Source organism: Polyodon spathula, chromosome 5 (genome assembly GCF_017654505.1).
Source record: "Polyodon spathula isolate WHYD16114869_AA chromosome 5, ASM1765450v1, whole genome shotgun sequence".
Classification (NCBI taxonomy): domain Eukaryota; kingdom Metazoa; phylum Chordata; class Actinopteri; order Acipenseriformes; family Polyodontidae; genus Polyodon; species Polyodon spathula.
Window position 1 is genome coordinate 46848902 of NC_054538.1, and position 18695 is coordinate 46867596.

The 18695-nt window shown below is 36.3% G+C and overlaps 1 protein-coding gene across 1 annotated transcript in view; it reads right to left on the bottom strand.

Moving 5' to 3' along the window:
• ctsbb (cathepsin Bb) overlaps window positions 1-4953 on the bottom strand; it is a 28622-nt gene extending 23669 nt beyond the window's left edge. Inside the window, exon 1 of the mRNA XM_041250662.1 lies at window positions 4836-4953. The gene's annotated coding sequence lies outside the window, so the exon portion shown is untranslated. The remainder of the gene's footprint in view (window positions 1-4835) is intronic.
• Between the last annotated feature and the right edge of the window lie 13742 nt (window positions 4954-18695).

An 18695-nucleotide genomic window follows, 5' to 3' on the forward strand; every position in this document is an offset into this window, starting at 1 on the left:
CTATTTATTATTTGTGTACTTAATTCTACTATTGATTTGGCATTCTTTGTGTCTGCGCGTGAATGTGTGTTCATAGTAAATCCTCGATCTTTAGAACATGTCAATTTAAATAATTAGTAAGAGAACTAATCAACCCAGATATATCAATTATTAAACTGTTCCTACAAGATATAGCACTGCTACACTAAAAGAAACAAATATGCAAATTATGCACTTGTAATAAATTGTTTCCACAAGCCTTATACAAATTAATTTACAGTATGGTTTGCCACATGTAGTGACAACTTGCAACCATAACTCGCAGGGGCTTTACCTTTGTGACAACAACTTCCCTGAAACCAAAAGGACATTTTGTCTGTCTGCTGGTCGGAGTATAGGCTTGGGATTTCAAAGAAAATCAGTCGAGGTGAGAACCACAGAGTCACCATTCTCTACTTCTGCATTTCTGTAACTGCAGAGAGGGTTAGCTAAAACACCTTGAGAGACAGGCTTGACCTATACACAATTCCTTCCTATCAGAAAACAGAGAAAACTGACTCACTTCATGTTTACAAGCTAGATTCTGAGAAGCAGAGAACTTAACAATTCCAGATAGTATTTCTAAAGAATGGGATATTTATATAGATTTCTTGCTGAACAGCTTCTTATAACAAATGTGTAGGCAATTGAGTTTAAAGTAATTGAGACAACCATGATGTACCTATCATGTAATCATTTTAGCAAACCTAATTACATGCCAAATTTAGTATACAGGTAATTTACATCAACTAAAACAAACTCAAATCAATGACAAGTCTCTCGGTGTCCTTAATTCAAATGCTATAGTTATTCATGAAATACAGGTAAAACAACATCAGCTTGAGTTTCACCACACATGGAATGGATGAATGCTTCTCCAAAAAAAAGAAGTTATAACAAATGTTTCCTTTGCAACCCCACCCACTGCTTGGTGGTAATAACTTGTCAGACACATTAAATGCTGTAATGCAACACAAAAACATATGTAATCTGAATTTAAACACCAAAACTTAAACTCTAAACCATGTAGATTGCTGATTGGTTGAAGAGCAAACAAGAGCCATTGTCTAGGGGTTTGCCTTTTCATTTGACTAATCAAAACAAAACTGCAGACTCATTGAAAACCTGAGCCAGTCTACAGCACACAGTAATCTAGGAGTACAGTTGCTTGTTTCTGTATTTAATGCAAAACAAGTAATCTTACACATTAAATTTGATGTAAGGAAATGTTACTAAAAAAAAAAATGTTCTGGCAAGTATGTTTTTATGGTCACTGCCTCTGCTGACAGACAAACAAGCAGACTTGCAGGTCCAGGCAAGAGTGCAGGCAACCTCCCAGCCTTCATTTACAGACCCAGTATTAAACCTGGCAAGGTCACCCTTTACAAAGTGGAGGGGCAGGTCAGCAGACAAAACGACTGACATGTTTTGTAACTTCAGACCTCAAAAAGGTTTGATTTTAGTTACTTTGGCAGTTTAGATTACAACAGCCGTCTCTCATTTCATTTATATATATGATATTCTGTTACCCTGGCTTGAAAAAGAAAGTTGCATAACCTATAGCTTCAATCAATAGGGTGTTCAAAGTCTTAAGTTTCAGTTCTTCTACTAAACTTTAGCCATCAACACACTTTGTTGTTTGGACATTTTAGTACATTATGTATTGTTTACTAAATAGGCAACACTTCTTAGTTTAAATGACACAATTTCTAAATGTTAGTTTTACCACAGAAGTTAAACTGTACAGTCCAAGGTCCACAGTGTAGTAAAATGCTACAATAAAGCCATTTCTTGCATCTCATGAGACAAATGAGTAAATCTCTATGTTCTTGTTGCTCTGTTGCTCTGTGTTCTGTGCTCTGTGTTCTTAAAACACATGAAGAAATTTGTAAAGTCCTACATCCTACCTCAAAATACACAGTATCTAAAAGCTGAAAATGATAATATATAGCAAGAAACTACTATAGGCTAAAAATATTTTAGTTGTCTTGAGACTTACCTCAGACCTATTGTATATTGTGAACCACTAGTAAAAGTATCCAATACTATAGAGAGGGAAATCAATTTTGGTGCATTAGAGAAAAGGGGTTTTATGAGAAATGGAATATACCTGGAAGAGGCATTGATTTATGAAACCATTGTAAGATAATGTATTATACCTCACTAATCTCTACAGACGTTTATATAAATCCATGGAACAAGCAGATATGGGACTGCTTTTCACTCATAGATTTAATAAAAGTAAAAGCAACCTAAATCAGCTCAGAGCAGTACAGGGTCATACTCCCCAGTACAGTATTTTCCCAAAAACTACCAAGGTTATGGTCACACAAGGAGTTTTGGTATTGTCAAAAAAAAAAAAAAAAAAAAATATGAAAAGAAATGAAGACTGAAAAACAGCATATTTTATATTACATCAAGACAATCGTCGTAATATAATACTGCTACACATCCACTTCCGATTTCTCCGATCCTCAACAAACTTTGACATCCAGTACACTTAACTGGTTACCGGTGTCGTTATTTTGTGGTACACCGTGTACTGCACTTGCCCGGGCATGCGGTAATGACTTTAGCTTAGAAAACAACCACCTGAAAGGGATACGATGTACTGAGTTTGCCCCTTAAAGTTATTTTTAATGTATATATTTTTTTTCACAATTCAGCAAAATGTGACTAACTGATAAGGAATAAGTTGGGTTATCTAAAATTGTAAAGATACGACTTTGCGGGTGAACTGCAGTTTGTATTGTTCGTAGCGATTTGTGCATATTTGTGCAGTACTGTAATCAATCACAGTGACAGCCAGAGCAGCCAGCACATTGATCCGAATTTGTAGTATACCTAGGGCAGAGCATTGTCACAAGTACTGTATATTGCGATTGCTTGATGCTCAAAGGAAATGGCAGTTTCAGTTATAGACAATATATGGAATTATACAGTTAAATCATGAAAAGACTGCTACATTGTAGATGTGTGTTTTTACAATTACATATACGTCTTGCAGAACTTTATAATGTTCCAGCTTTATATTGCTTTGAAATAAGTTACGACTAGTGTTTGTATACATTTAGGTTCTGTAGCAGTCAGACAGTCGATAGTTTTGTTTTGTTTCTATTGTCTTTGTTGATCTTTTCAAATTATTAAATTTAGTCGCAGGTTTTGCAATGCGCTAGGCCGCGACGGGGGATAGCTTGCCAGAACAGCTAAAATAACATTAAAACACGACTGAAAACTTAGCGACTGTAAATAAATACATACTGTTTTTAGCAAAAATGACAGAGAAACAACTATTAAGGCACAACAGAGTAGTAATAAAAAACTACTCAGGCCCCCCGTTACGAGTTAACATATTACGAAGTTAACATTTTGCTAGATAATCATTTGTTAACAATAGTTAGCTATAACGTTACCGTGATCCAAGTAACGTCTTCCTTGTTTTATCAGTACAAACAGAGAAATAGTCTTGAGGTGCATTAATTTATCTATCTGTGTTCTTTTTAATAGTGAAACGTGTACTTTAACATGTTAAGCACACCTGGCTAACTATGCCACTAACAAAACAAACCCAGCGTTTGTTCTGTTTATTACTTTAGTTAATTTCTTAAAAATTGTACAGCATTTAAAAATGCAGTGAAAAAGCAGGGTGTGAGCATATATTTATTAACAAACCAGTTATAACCTGAAAGAACCTTAATGTAGCGGTAAAGTGCTGGAATCAGCTTTCATTTTCAAAACAGCTCGGTTGTGGTTATAGCTTTATAAGTTACAAGACCATGCAATACAGTATTCAACGATATTGTGGCACACTTTTTTTTTTTTAAATCGATGTCTTTACAGGTGTATGATTTAGTTACCGAAATCTCAGTCAACAAAGGCACTTCATATCACTTAATTTGCACGGATGAAACAAACTGACAGATATGGTTACATTACAACTTGAGGATACAACAAAATACATTTCAACTAGGAAATGCATTATGAGTGACCAAATATCCCCAACATGAAAATCCCGTGTTCGTCCAACCCCCACTAATTAAAATTAATGGTGTTACCATTCACCCGTTTTATTTATCCCGTGCCAAAAATACACCACTCACCTCTGCTTAATCCGCATTTATTTGTGTGTATGTATCTCTGTATCTCTCTCATATATATATATATATATATATATATATATATATATATATATATATATATATATATATATAAATAAATAAATAAATAAATAATATGTATTATATCTATTAGAGGGCAATAAGACCGCTAAAACTTTTTGCAGGTACTCAAGTTCTCTCTGGCGATTTTGAAAACGTCCATGTTCTCTCGGTAGGCCTGTTAGCGTACAATATTCTGGCGTTAAACGGGTACGCGTACCAGTTTTGGCCCTACATCAGCACAATATAATTGTGTTAACCCATGATGATCCTACACTATTAACAATGTATATTACTATAACTCTCGATCTGTCTTTAACAACATCATAACAGGCACTACCTAAACTATTTGTTACGTTTTAAAACCCCCAAAGCTTAATTTTCTTTGATGTTGTTTACACTGAAGCAAAACTGAAAAAAAAAAAAAAAAAAAAAAAAAAAAAAAAAAACATGTCTAATATTCATAAATACCAACAGTATGCAAACAATCAGACTTATTTGGATTGTTTTGTTGTAAAATGAACAACTCAGAATTTAGTTTCACTCGACCTCTGCTGTTTAGCAGCATTATGTATAACTTGAATTAACCGACACAGAACGTTAGTTACGGTAAGCAGATCAGATAATTTAAAATAACAAAGCATGACAAGTTTCAGTTACCTTACTGCGTAAACTGAAACCAACGGTGTCTTGCAGTTTTTGCTAGTTTGCTCGATCTCGTTCTCCTCTTGCTCTGGTTTAATTCTTCGTCTAGTTAAAGCTTAGGCGTTTATGAGATCACGTGATAAATCACGTGGCCTGAGGGCGCATGATGACTATCCAGAGGATTAGGTCAGACACGGAAACTCCAAGTAGCAGTGCGCACGTCCGCACAAAGGAATATTCACAAGAACGTGTCATGAGGGCATCAGCTGATTTTTAATGGTTAGGTTTAGTGTTGGCTATTCGGTTATGGTTAGGTTTTAGGGCTGGGGTTGCTTAAGGTTAGGGTTGGGTTTGGATCAGGATGGGTTGATTTCGTAGAGTTCCTGAGCTCTGGCAGTTAAATGTGCCCTAGAATCATCCGATGCCCCTTTGGACACTTTTAGCGGACATTCCTTTGCGCTGCATGTAAACCGGGTGGCCATATTGCCTAGCAACTTCATTCACTATAAGGAAACAGACCACAAGAGTATGTATAGCTGCAAAACGAGCAGTGCCTGCAAAGTTACCACGAAATGATCCTGTCAGGACAACTGAAGATGTCAGCACCTCCGGTCACTTTTTTTTAAGTAACAAAAACGCTTATTCACTGCCAAATATGACTACTTTAGATGTGTAATGGCTCTAGTATAGGATACTGATCTTAGGTTTAGGGTTTCGGCGTTGGGAGAGGATTATTCATTGTTTTATTAACAATAATATGATAACCAATCAGAGTGCAGTGTCCTGACAGGAACATTTGGTGGTACCTTTGTAAGGACAGCGCAGGGTACGGCAGTGCTGCGTGCGCAACTCATAATTTACGTCGTGCTTCATTCAACTTCAACTCCCCACTACGTGACCATAAACAGGGTGCGGAAGGAGGAGAACACTTCCTCACCCTGTGAAAATTAATTGGTGGTCCACGTCCAAAGCCCCACGAACCTTAGGGTTACTGTTAGATTATTGTTATGTGTATTGAAAGTTACGGACAATACCCTACAAACCTTCGGTTTACGGTTAGGTTATTTTTATGAAATAAACATAGCTTTAGTACCTACATTCATCACCCGTATCATGTGATTGGGCTGTAGAGTATAACAATTATGCTGCCTATTACGAGATGCGCACGTTGCAATACACGGTGTGAGCTGCGGTAGAGAGGATGTGTTTAATTGTTGTTTAAACTTTGACTTGTTCCGGTAATACATTAAAATCACAAATATTACGTGAATTATTGATTTAAAAAAAAAAAAAAAACGAGTGTGTCTTTTGATGGTTAAAACCACAGAATAAGGGTGTAATAATATATCGAGAAGTGAATTCAGACCGCTAATGAACAGCTTAGGAGACAAACTTTTTTTTTTTTTTTTTTTAAACCCGCAGGAATTATAATATTGTCATATTAATACATAAAATAAATACATATCTACTGTACACACATACATGCAGTCGATTATATCAACGCTACTCACATGATTGGCATTTTTTAAAATGTGTTTTTGTTTTTTGATAGGCATGAATACCAATAACAATTTGTAATGAGGTATAACTACTGTAGCTATAAAAAGGTTATATGTGTATGATCATTACTAATATAGCGGGTTATAATAATAATACTAATTTGTTTATGTGGCTGACGCTTTTATCCAAAGCGATTTACAGGGGTAGAATTAATTATTTATAAATAAAAATTCAGGTACCCGTTTGTACAGGTGGGTTTTTACTAGAGCAATCAAACCTTGCTCAAGGGTACAGCAGCAGTGACCCTTCTGGGATATAACAGCCTCAACATTTGTGTAACTTTACATTGGAAATGATGAGGTTAAATATTCTAAAGAGCTGTATTTTTAAGAAAAAAAGAGCTATATTAGATTTTAATGAGAACGTATAAGGTACAGAAAAGTAGAATATGAAAATAGTTGTATCTTGCATAAACTAACAATTACAACATTAAGGATTTTTTTGTTGTAACTTGTCCTTGACACCTTTAATCCTCCTTACTTTTTTCTGATCAAAGAACATAACATTAAAATCTACAAGTCAAGTAGATGACTTGTCCTGATGTAAAATTGCACAAGATAATAGGGAGTAACTTTACATAAGCTTTATGACAACCTTTACAGATTAAATTAGGTATTACATAGGTATTGCCCTCTCCTCTTTCTCTCCTCTCTGCATCGCTGATGTCTTCGGCTTGCTGTTGAAATCAACTACTGCCACATACCCTCTGGACCCCTGGCCGACTAACCTTGTCCGTCTCTGTGCTTCTGATCTTGCTCCTTCCATTATGCACACTTGCAAGCTGTCCCTGGGCTCTGGCTCGGTTCCTGCTGCCCTTAAGCTTACCCAAGTTACACCAGTACTCAAAAAACCCTCCCTTGACCCATCCCATCTCCAATCTCCCTTTTCTCTCCAAAACTCCAGAAAGGGCTGTAGCCAGTTAGCTGATGAAACATCTCACGGACAATAATCTGCTTGAATCTCTACAGTCTGGCTTCTGGACGCATCAGAGTAATGAAACTGCTCTGCTCCGGATTGTGAATGATCTCTTGCTTAATGCTGGTGCTCCCTCTGTGCTTGTCCTCCTTGACCTAATAGTCGCGTTTGACACCATAGATCATGGCATTCTTTTTGACAGCCTTCAGAAGTATGCTGGAATCTCTGAAACCTCTCCTTTGATGCCCACATATCCTCCATGGTCAAATCTTTCTTCTCCATCTTCGAAACATCTCCAAAGTCCATGCCCACCTTTCTCTCCCAGATGCGGAGATACTTTATCATGCATTGTCTCCTCTCATAAGAACATAAGAAAGTTTACAAACGAGAGGAGGCCATTCGGCCCATCTTGCTCGTTTGATTGTTAGTAGCTTATTGATCACAAAATCTCATCAAGCAGCTTCTTGAAGGATCCCAGGGTGTCAGCTTCAACAACATTACTGGGGAGTTGATTCCAGACCCTCACAATTCTCTATGTAAAAAAGTGCCTCCTATTTTCTGTTCTGAATGCCCCTTTGTCTAATCTCCATTTGTGACCCCTGGTCCTTGTTTTTTTTTCAGGCTGAAAAAGTCCCTTGGGTCGACACTGTCAATACCTTTTAGAATTTTGAATGCTTGAATTAGGTCGCGACGTAGTCTTCTTTGTTCAAGACTGAACAGATTCAATTCTTTTAGCCTGTCTGCATATGACATGCCTTTTAAGCCCGGAATAATTCTGGTCGCTCTTCTTTGCATTCTTTCTAGAGCAGCAATATCTTTTTTATAGCGAGGTGACCAGAACTGCACACAATATTCAAGATGAGGTCTTACTAGTGCATTGTACAGTTTTAACATTACTTCCCTTGATTTAAATTCAACACTTTTCACAATGTATCCGAGCATCTTGTTAGCCTTTTTTATAGCTTCCCCACATTGTCTAGATGAAGACATTTCTGAGTCAACAAAAACTCCTAAGTCTTTTTCATAGATTCCTTCTTAGATTTTTATTTCCTGCATGCAGTACCTTACACTTTTCTCTATTAAATGTCATTTGCCATGTGTCTGCCCAGTTCTGAATCTTGTCTAGATCATTTTGAATGACCTTTGCTGCTGCAACAGTGTTTGCCACTCCTCCTACTTTTGTGTCGTCTGCAAATTTAACAAGTTTGCTTACTATACCAGAATCTAAATCATTAATGTAGATTAGGAATAGCAGAGGACCTAATACTGATCCCTGTGGTACACCGCTGGTTACCACACTCCATTCTGAGGTTTTTCCTCTAATCAGTACTTTCTGTTTTCTACATGTTAACCACTCCCTAATCCATGTACATGTGTTTCCTTGAATCCCAACTGCGTTCAGTTTGAGAATTAATCTTTTGTGCGGGACTTTGTCAAAAGCTTTCTGGAAATCTAAATAAACCATGTCATATGCTTTGCAATTATCCATTATCGATGTTGCATCCTCAAAAAAATCAAGCAAGTTAGTTAGACACGATCTCCCTTTCCTAAAACCATGTTGACTGTCTCCCAGTACCCTGTTACCATATAGGTAATTTTCCATTTTGGATCTTATTATAGTTTCCATAAGTTTGCATATAATAGAAGTCAGGCTTACTGGTCTGTAGTTACCTGGTTCAGTTTTGTTTCCCTTTTTGTGGATCGGTATTACGTTTGCAATTTTCCAGTCTGTCGGTACCACCCCTGTGTCAAGAGACTGCTGCATGATCTTGGTTAGCGGTTTGTAAATTACTTCTTTCATTTCTTTGAGTACTACTGGGAGGATCTCATCCGGCCCAGGGGATTTGTTTATTTTAAGAGCTCCTAGTCCCTTTAACACTTCTGCCTCAGTTATGCTAAAGTTATTTAAAACTGGATAGGAACTGGATGACATGTGGGGCATGTTGTCAGTATCTTCCTTTGAAAAGTAATCATTTAATATATTTGCTATTTTTTTTCTTCATCTACGATTTTGCCATTTGTATCGCTTAAACATTTAATCTCCTCTTTGAATGTTCACTTGCTGTTGTAATATTGGAAAAACATTTTGGAATTGGTTTTAGCTCCCTTAGCAATGTTCATTTCTATTTCTCTCTTGGCCTTTCTAACTTCCTTTTTGACTTGCGTTTGCAGTTCTGTGTACTCTTTCTGCGTACTTTCTTTTTGGTCCTTTTTTAATGCTCTGTAAAGTGCCTTTTTTCGCTGAATATTTTTTTTAATTGATCTATTAAACCATTTTGGCAATTTAGTTTTACATTTAGATTTGTCTACTTTAGGGATATAATTGTTTTGCGCCTCTAGTACTACATTTTTGAAGAACAACCATCCTTCTTCTGTGGGTGTTTTCTCTATTTTACTCCAATCTACTTCTGTTAGTCTCTGTTTCATACCTACATAGTTTGCTTTTCTAAAATTGTAAACCTTAGCTTTAGTCATTACTTTTGGAGATTTAAAAAACACTTCAAATGAGACCATGTTGTGGTCTGAGTTTGCCAGTGGTTCTCTGACCTCTGTTTTAGTTATTCTGTCTTCGTTATTTGAAAAGACTAAATCAAGGCATGCCTCCCCTCTAGTCGGTGCCTTGACAAATTGTGTTAGGAAGCAGTCATTTGTCATTTCCACCATTTCTATTTCATCCTTCGTGCTACCTACCGGGTTTTCCCTTTTTATTTGGGGGAAGTTGAAATCCCCCATTAGTATGGCTTCTCCTTTGCTACACTCATTTCCAATGTCATTGTATAACAGATTATTGTGCTCACCATCTGAATCTGGCGGTCTATAGCATGCTCCTATTATTATGCCCTTTGAATATTTGTCCGTTATTCTGACCCATATTGATTCGGTTTTATTTTCTTTGTCCAGGTTTAACACCTGGGCTTCAAGACTGTTTCTTATGTATAGCGCTACCCCTCCTCCTCTTCTGTCCTGCCTGTCTTTCCTATACAGTGTATACCCACAAATATTATATTCATCCCCATCACTCTCAGACAACCACGTTTCTTTAACACCTATCACATCATAGTTACCTGTTAGTGCAGTAACTTCAAGTTCTAGAATTTTGTTTCTGATACTTCTAGCATTTAGATAAATACATTTAATGGTTGTCTTACCTGAGTTGTTGTTCTTGTTTTGATGCGGTCTCCCTTCTGTTTTTTTGTTGATTTCTCCCCCCTTCCTTTCTAGTTTAAATGCTTCTGAACCTGCTCGAGGATCTTTTCTCCGAGTAGACTGGTTCCCTTGTTATTTAAATGCAGTCTATCCCGTCTATACAGATAGTCCTCGTTGTAGAATGTGGTCCAATGGTCAAGATAGGTGAAGCCTTCCCGTGTGCACCACGTCTTCAGCCATGCGTTTTGATTAATTATTTCCAGCTGTCCATATGGTCCTTTGCAAGGTGCCGTTAGTATACCAGAAAATACCACAGTTTTGGTTTTCTCTTTTAATTTCCTTCCTAGCTCTCTGAATTTGTTTTGCAGGGATTTTGGTCTGTCTCTTCCAATGTTGTTTGTACCGATGTGGACGACTACTACCGGGTCGTCTCCTGTTCGTTCTAGGAGCCTGTCCACATTCTCAGTGATGTGCTTGACCGAGGCTCCCGGAAGGCAGCACACTGTTGTAGTAAGGGGGTCCAAACTGCGAATTGAACTTGCTGTGTTTCTCAATATGGAGTCCCCAACAATCATGACCTCCCTTCTTTTTGCTGTCTGGTCACCACTGTCAATGGGATCCTGGATGTTGTTCCTTTCATTCTCTTGTTGTTGGTTCTGCTCATCAAAATTCTGAAGTGACTCAAATCTGTTGGTTGTTTTGATTTCTGGTGGTTGTGTTTGACGAAGTTTCTTTTTTTCCCTGCTTCTGCTTACCTGAACCCAGCTGTTCTGACCTTCTATCTCCCTGGTGGCTTTCAGTCTGTTAGGGGTGATGCAGACTTCCATGAATTGTGGGTGTGCCAGTTCCTCAAGATCCTATTGCTGTCTCACTTCTTCCAGCTCCATTTCTAGCATACTTACTAGTTTATGCAAATCCTGGATCGCGCGGCACTTTACGCACACTTGGTTTAGCTCCGCTGGGTTTTCTCGGATTTCCCACATCAAGCAGGTGTCACAGATTACTGGCTTGAAGACAATGTTGAGGGTTTTTTTTTTAAGTTTATTTTCTTCTGCAGCTGTCAGCCTGCTTTCAAACTGCTTCTAAACTGCTCTGCACTTTTCCATGCCTGTACTTCTCCCACTCGCTGTCGCTTCCACTCGCTGTCACTGGGAAGACTGCCTCATTTAACTCTCGACTCAACTACTGCAACTCTCAATATAGTGGTCTCCCGACACACAACATAAACCGACTGCAACTAGCCCAGCTGTACTGGCTACCTGTAAAGTCCAGTATTACTTTTAAAACTCTCCTGCTCACCTACAATGCCCTTCATCTCACAGGTCCTGAGTACGTCCTCAACTTGCTGACCCGCTGTGTCCCTGCCCGCAGGCTGAGGTCCTCCAACTCTAGCCTGCTTGTTATCCCCAAGCAAAAGTGCACCGGACTTGGAGAACGCTCATTTAGCTTCATGGCTCCAACTCTTTGGAACTCTCTCACAGCTTTGGTGCATGATGCTCTCAACGTTGCTCGATTTAAATCAACTCTCAAGACCCACCTGTTCTATCTTATATTCCATGCTCTTAAAAACAAAACCTTCTCTGACATCAATCCATGACTCGGCCTGCCTGCAAGCTCTCCCTTCTGTATCTGCTATTAGCTGCTGTGTTGGTGTTACTATTACATTTATTATGCTACTACAGTCAACCCTTTTTATACTGCCAGATAAGGGTCATACAAATGGCCAATAAGTGAGGGTGGCATTATAGTGAGGGTCAAAAAAAAAAAAAAAATCACACAAACACACACACACAACCTTCTATGTTTGCAATACATTCAAACGTTTTATTTTTACTACACTACAGTGCTGGTTCTTAATACAACAGTAGGTCTACTAGTGACGTTTTATCATCTTTTCCCATCTGTATGAAACATACATGGTTACTTTTGAGGAGCAGTTTATACTTCAAGAAATAAAAATAAAAAATAAACAAACACTCATTAAGTGTCAAACACCAAAACAGCAATTCCATAAAAACAAAAAAGCACACAATTGTTTGGTTTTTTTTGTTTTGTTTTGTTTTTACTGTACTGGTCATTTGAACTTTGCTGTTTGTTGCATGGCTGTAAGCCCATTGAATAATGTCATCTATTTATTTTACAAAGGAATTTAAGCTCAACAGCATTCTTTAAACAATTTTTAAAAAAAGCGATGAATATGTACAGACAAACACTTTTATTTTTTAAACAAAAGATAAAAAAAAATTCTGCTGTTTACAAAACTAATGCTTTAGTTAAAGTCAGCCTTCATTGGTACAAACAAACCTCTAACTTTACTTTTTTTTTAACATTTACTGTGGTTTATAAAAGTCACTTATTTTAGACTCGGTCAAGCCTTTTTGTGGTTAAACAAATCAACCCGTTCCATCAAGGTAACCCTTATGAAAAACTCACATGGGAAAATTTTATATTTTATATTTCAGTTAACCAATGGGATTTTATTGGGGTTCTCATGAGATTTTAATGGGGCTCCCAAGGGGTTCTCATGGGATTCACATGAGATTTTAATAGGGGTTCTCATTGGGATTTCAGTGGGGTTACCAACGGTTTCTCTTGGGATTTTAATAGTGTTTCTGTGGGGTATATCTTGGGACAAATGGGGTTCATTAGGGTTTCTTACTTATACACAAAAAAACCAACACCTATTTATACAATAGGAAAGTAAATACTAATTCAAAGTTTGTATGCCTTTCAGTTTCATTATATTTAACTGCTAAATGAACATCTATGTAAATAATATTTTATTTTGACAAAAAGAAAACAGCTAAAAAAAAAAAGCATGTTTTGTTAATGCATGTTATTAGTTTGTATAGTTTTTTTTTTATGTAACATTAGAAAAAGATGACTCAATTTTTATTTACAAGATTAGTTGACTTGTATGCCATTGTGGTCTCTATGGCAGTTTTTTCCACAGTCAGAAACTGTTGCTGCACTTTTACTGAAATAAAAAAAAACAAAGAAATGGTAAGGTTGAATGGTCTATATTTCCTAGAAATGGCTGCTTCATTTTATTTTAATGATTTTATTGTTTGATTGCATAATCCATGTCAGTTTTAATAATTTTCCTGGATTAAATGGCACTATAATATTTAACTTTGCAGGTCTTTTGTTTCACATTTTGATTTGCTTGAATAGCTATAGTGGGGCAAGTAGTGTTGTTCTTTGTACAACAACACTGTGTTGTATTTTTTTCAGCAAAGTAAAAATTCTTAGTAGGTGAAAAATAGAAAATAATCATTAGAATTTTTAAATGATTCACTCACCAATAATTGCGAAAACTCTATTTTTGCCAAAAGGGGTTTCATAACAGCCTTTTCTTTAGTGTTTGACTTCTGCCCCGTGACACCAGCCATTTCCTCTTTTAAAAAGAGAACTTCCATCATGTGTCTTGTCATTTTCCTGTGATTAGAAAGGTTAACAATGGGCAACTTCTCTTTAGGAATAGTTATTCCAAATCCTAGATCAATCTGAAAAAAACACATTTGACTTAATTAAAATAAATACATTTAAAAGAAATCTAAAAACAGAAACTTGAAGCATTACAGAAGTGTATGCTGACAGTCAACCTCTGATTGTGTTCAACGTAATGACAAATCTTTAAGCTTAAGATTTACAATTCTAGTCACTAGGCTCAAAAGAGTTAAACTGATGGCACCACCTACAATATACTTTATAATGGCTATGGCAGCACCTTATCTTTTTTTTTTTTATCTGGGTCCTAGGTTCAATATAACATTTCCAATGAAACGGAAACAAACTTAATATTAGAAGATAAATTCCTTGAATTTTTCCTGATTTTCCTCCCATAAAGAATGAAAGTTAATTCTAAAAAATTAACTATTAAAACAAAAACAAGGAAAAACTAAATAATAAAAATTATATTAATTTAATTGATATATTATATAGTTGTGTATATATATATATATATATATATATATATATATATATATATATATATATATATATATATATATAAAGGGATTGGTGTTAAAAACTGAAAAGATAATGTAAAACTAACTGGTTGGTAAACAAAGTAATTAACGTGAAGTGTTTGGGATTAAAAACTAAAAGTGGGTTAACGAATACCTTGGTAAATGATGATGGTGTTTTAAATAAGGGCAATTAAAAGCAGTTAAATCTGGTTTAAAATACTTATTGTGCAGAGTCCATACATGGGGGGACATTAGGACCTGGTACTGGTTATAGGATCAACTCCAGGTTTATTTAATTGACTAATTAGCAGATTAATTAAGGCTTAAAAGGGTGTGTGTGTGTGTGTGTGTGTGTGTGTGTGTGTGTGTGTGTGTGTGTGTGTGTGTGTGTGTTTGTTTGTTTGTTTAGTAGACTAATTAAGGCTTAAAAGGGTGTGTGTGGGGGGGGGGGGGGGGGTATGTATGAGTTTGTTTTGCAGTTATAGTGAGACTGGAAAAACAAACTATTGGAAAAGGTATTTGGGATTACGATTTGGATTGTGAATTGGTTGTGATGATGAGGGAACAGGCTTAGCCTGCCTTGTTATTAGATAGAGAAAGAATTGTTTAGCTAGGGCCTGAGAACGGGTTCGGTTTTGTTTTGTTTATTTTCTTTTTAAAATTGTAAACAATAAACATATGCTACGGTGTTTCTTGGCATCCTGTGTTTAAAGCATTTATTTGAAAACGTGTGATTGGAGGGCAATCCATCACAATATATATATATATATATATATATATATATATATATATATATATATATATATATATATATATATATATATATATATATATATATATGCACAATGTGTGTGTGTATATTTTATGTCTTCTTGCAACAAACCGCTTGTGTTTGTAGTTTTGCAGTCTCTTCACTGTCCTTTCAGCCTCACCCAGTCCAGATGCCCCCCTCCTAGCCCTGGTCAAAACCAAGGTGCCCTTTTTCTTAAGACACAGCAGTTTCATTAATTAGTCCAGTTATATCATTAATACACGTTCATGTAATATCATATTCAAGGAATATGTCCTACAACTTTCAACATGCACCAGCTTCTTCACTTAGCTGAAGCAGTTGAAAACTGGAGTTCTTTGCAGAGGAACACAAGGTGTTCCATACCAACTAGAAGCTAGAACCTTGTAATATTAAGACATTTACCCATACTGGCAAAATGGCACCTTGACAATACAACTACTGCGGCTACTGAATATATTGTCAATTCATTTAGAGGGTATTCAGTGGTTAAAAAATTATGATGATGTTACTGTATTTGAAACCCAAAAGTTTCACATTCTAACAACTGCAATAAAACAAGCTCTGGAAGTCGTAAGTCGAAACATTGTGCAGACAAGTTAGCTTTTTACAGCAGGGCAGTTGTAAAGGAATGCATGGCACATTCAATGTGTTATGAGAGAGTTTCAAAAAGAGTGAGCTATTGTGTATTGTTTGATGATCGAAACTGTGGTTTAATTGAGAGTTTTGTATTATTAGACCACAATTGCTTTTGTTTGGTTAGATTGTTGTGCACTTAAAATAAGGCATTTCGAACATCACAGTCCAATTCTGAGCACTTTTCTTTTGTAAATAGAGTGAGCAATGATTATGTTGCATATAAAGCTTCAAAAATATAGAGAACATGGGGCCCGAACTTCGATCTTCGCACAATTTGTGCCTCACAAAAAATATTGCTATGGCACAAAATGAGAGATAATCCAAAATGGCACAAAGCATTTGCGAGACATTGGTATATAGCAGTTTTTTGAGCAATTCGCAAATATGTTTGTGCCTCTTAAAACCGTCTGCACATTCACTACTAATATAGCAACTGCACCAAACAGCCAAGTGAGAATGCAGAATGATGGACAGTCACCATTGGTAATGGCATTACCCTGACAAGCTGTTGTCGCCACAGTATGTACTGATATGACAGCAGACAAGGCCACACAATATATCCTGCACACAACATAACACCACTGTTTTATTGAATATGGACAGTATTGTATCAGAAGGAAATACTAAATAGGTTTCTTTAAAGGCCAGCAGATCTGACATAGATGTATGTTTTTGAAGCAAAATAAAAAAAAGGCTTTGGACACTGTCTGTTTTCTTAATGATTTTTTAAAAATATTTTTTATATAAGTCGTGCCGTGACGAAGTTTACTGTGGTAGCACACTCTCTGATGTGTAAATGTAACAAGGTCATTCACCTGCAAAGTAAACATCAATCAAACATTTTTATATACACAATACACAGAAATGCGTTATGTTATTCATTCTACTCACCCATTTGAACATCATGATTAAGCCCAGTTTGTAAGGTTTTGAGTGTCGCCGGAATAGATTTTTTTTTTCATTATGCCCTTTTTTTTTTAATAATAATTAATTCTTAATACGTTCCTAAAATGTTAATTGTAGTTTACTATGATTTCTCAATAAATGAACAGTCTCTGTACAATTAGCAACATCAACATTCAGCAGACTGGACAGCTGCAGAAAAATGGCCAGAAATTACAGTTAACAGAAATGTTTGTCCCGCCTCAGCTAACTTATGATTGGACTTCTGCAGAGAAAGTCTTTGATTGGTTGATCGTATCACCAGTCTGATTTTAGGAAAACGTTATCACAGCAAGAGTGCGTCACAGCACTCTTTCTAGAGCAGCAATATCTTTTTTATAATGAGGTGACCAGAACTGAACACAATATTCAAGATGAGGTTTTACTAATGCATTGTACAATTTTAACTTTAATTCCCTTGATTTAAATTCAACACTTTTCACAATGTATCCGAGCATCTTGTTAGCCTTTTTTATAGCTTCCCCACATTGTCTAGATGAAGACATTTCTGAATCAACAAAAACTGCGTGCAGTACCTTACACTTCTCTCTACAAAATGTCATTTGCCATGTGTCTACCCAGTTCTGAATCTTGTCTAGATCATTTTGAATGACCTTTGCTGCTGCAACAGTGTTTGCCACTCCTCCTATTTTTGTGTCGTCTGCAAATTTAACATGTTTGCTTACTATACCAGAATCTAAATCATTAATGTAGATTAGGAATAGCACAGGACCTAATACTGATCCCTGTGGTACACCACTGGTTACCACACTCCATTCTGAGGTTTCTCCTCTAATCAGTACTATCTGTTTTCTACATGTTAACCACTCCCTAATCCATGTACATGCGTTTCCTTGAATCCCAACTGCGTTCAGTTTGAGAATTAATCTTTTGTGCGGGACTTTGTCAAAAGCTTTCTGAAAATCTAAATAAACCATGTCATATGCTTTGCAATTATCCATTATCGATGTTGCATCCTCAAAAAAATCAAGCAAGTTAGTTAGACACGATCTCCCTTTCTTAAAACCATGTTGACTGTCTCCCAGGACCCTGTTACCATATAGGTACTTTTCCATTTTGGATCTTATTATAGTTTCCATAAGTTTGTATATAATAGAAGTCAGGCTTACTGGTCTGTAGTTACCTGGTTCAGTTTTGTTTCCCTTTTTGTGGATCGGTATTATGTTTGCAATTTTCCAGTCTGTCGGTACCACCCCTGTGTCAAGAGATTAATGCATGATCTTGGTTAGCGGTTTGTAAATAACTTCTTTCATTTCTTTGAGTACTATTGGGAGGATCTCATCCGGCCCAGGGGATTTGTTTATTTTAAGAGCTCCTAGTCCCTTTAACACTTCTGCCTCAGTTATGCTAAAGTTATTTAAAACTGGATAGGAACTGGACGACATGTGGGGCATGTTGTCCGTGTCCTCCTTTGTAAAAACTTGTGAAAAGTAATCATTTAATATATTTGCTATTTTTTTTTCTTCATCTACGATTTTGCCATTTGTATCTCTTAGACATTTAACCTCCTCTTTGAATGTTCTCTTGCTGTTGTAATGTTGGAAAAACATTTTGGAATTGGTTTTAGCCCTCTTAGCAATGTTCATTTCTATTTCTTTCTTGGCCTTTCTAACTTCCTTTTTGACTTGCATTTGCAATTCCGTGTACTCTTTCTGTGTACTTTCTTTTTGGTCCCTTTTTAATGCTCTGTAAAGTGCCTTTTTTTGCTGAATATTTTTTTTAATTGATTTTTTAAACCATTTTGACAATTTAGTTTTACATTTAGATTTGCCTACTTTAGGGATTTAACTGTTTTGCGCCTCTAGTACTACATTTTTGAAGAACAACCATCCTTATTCTGTGGATGTTTTCTCTATTTTACTCCAATCTACTTCTGTTAGTCTCTGTTTC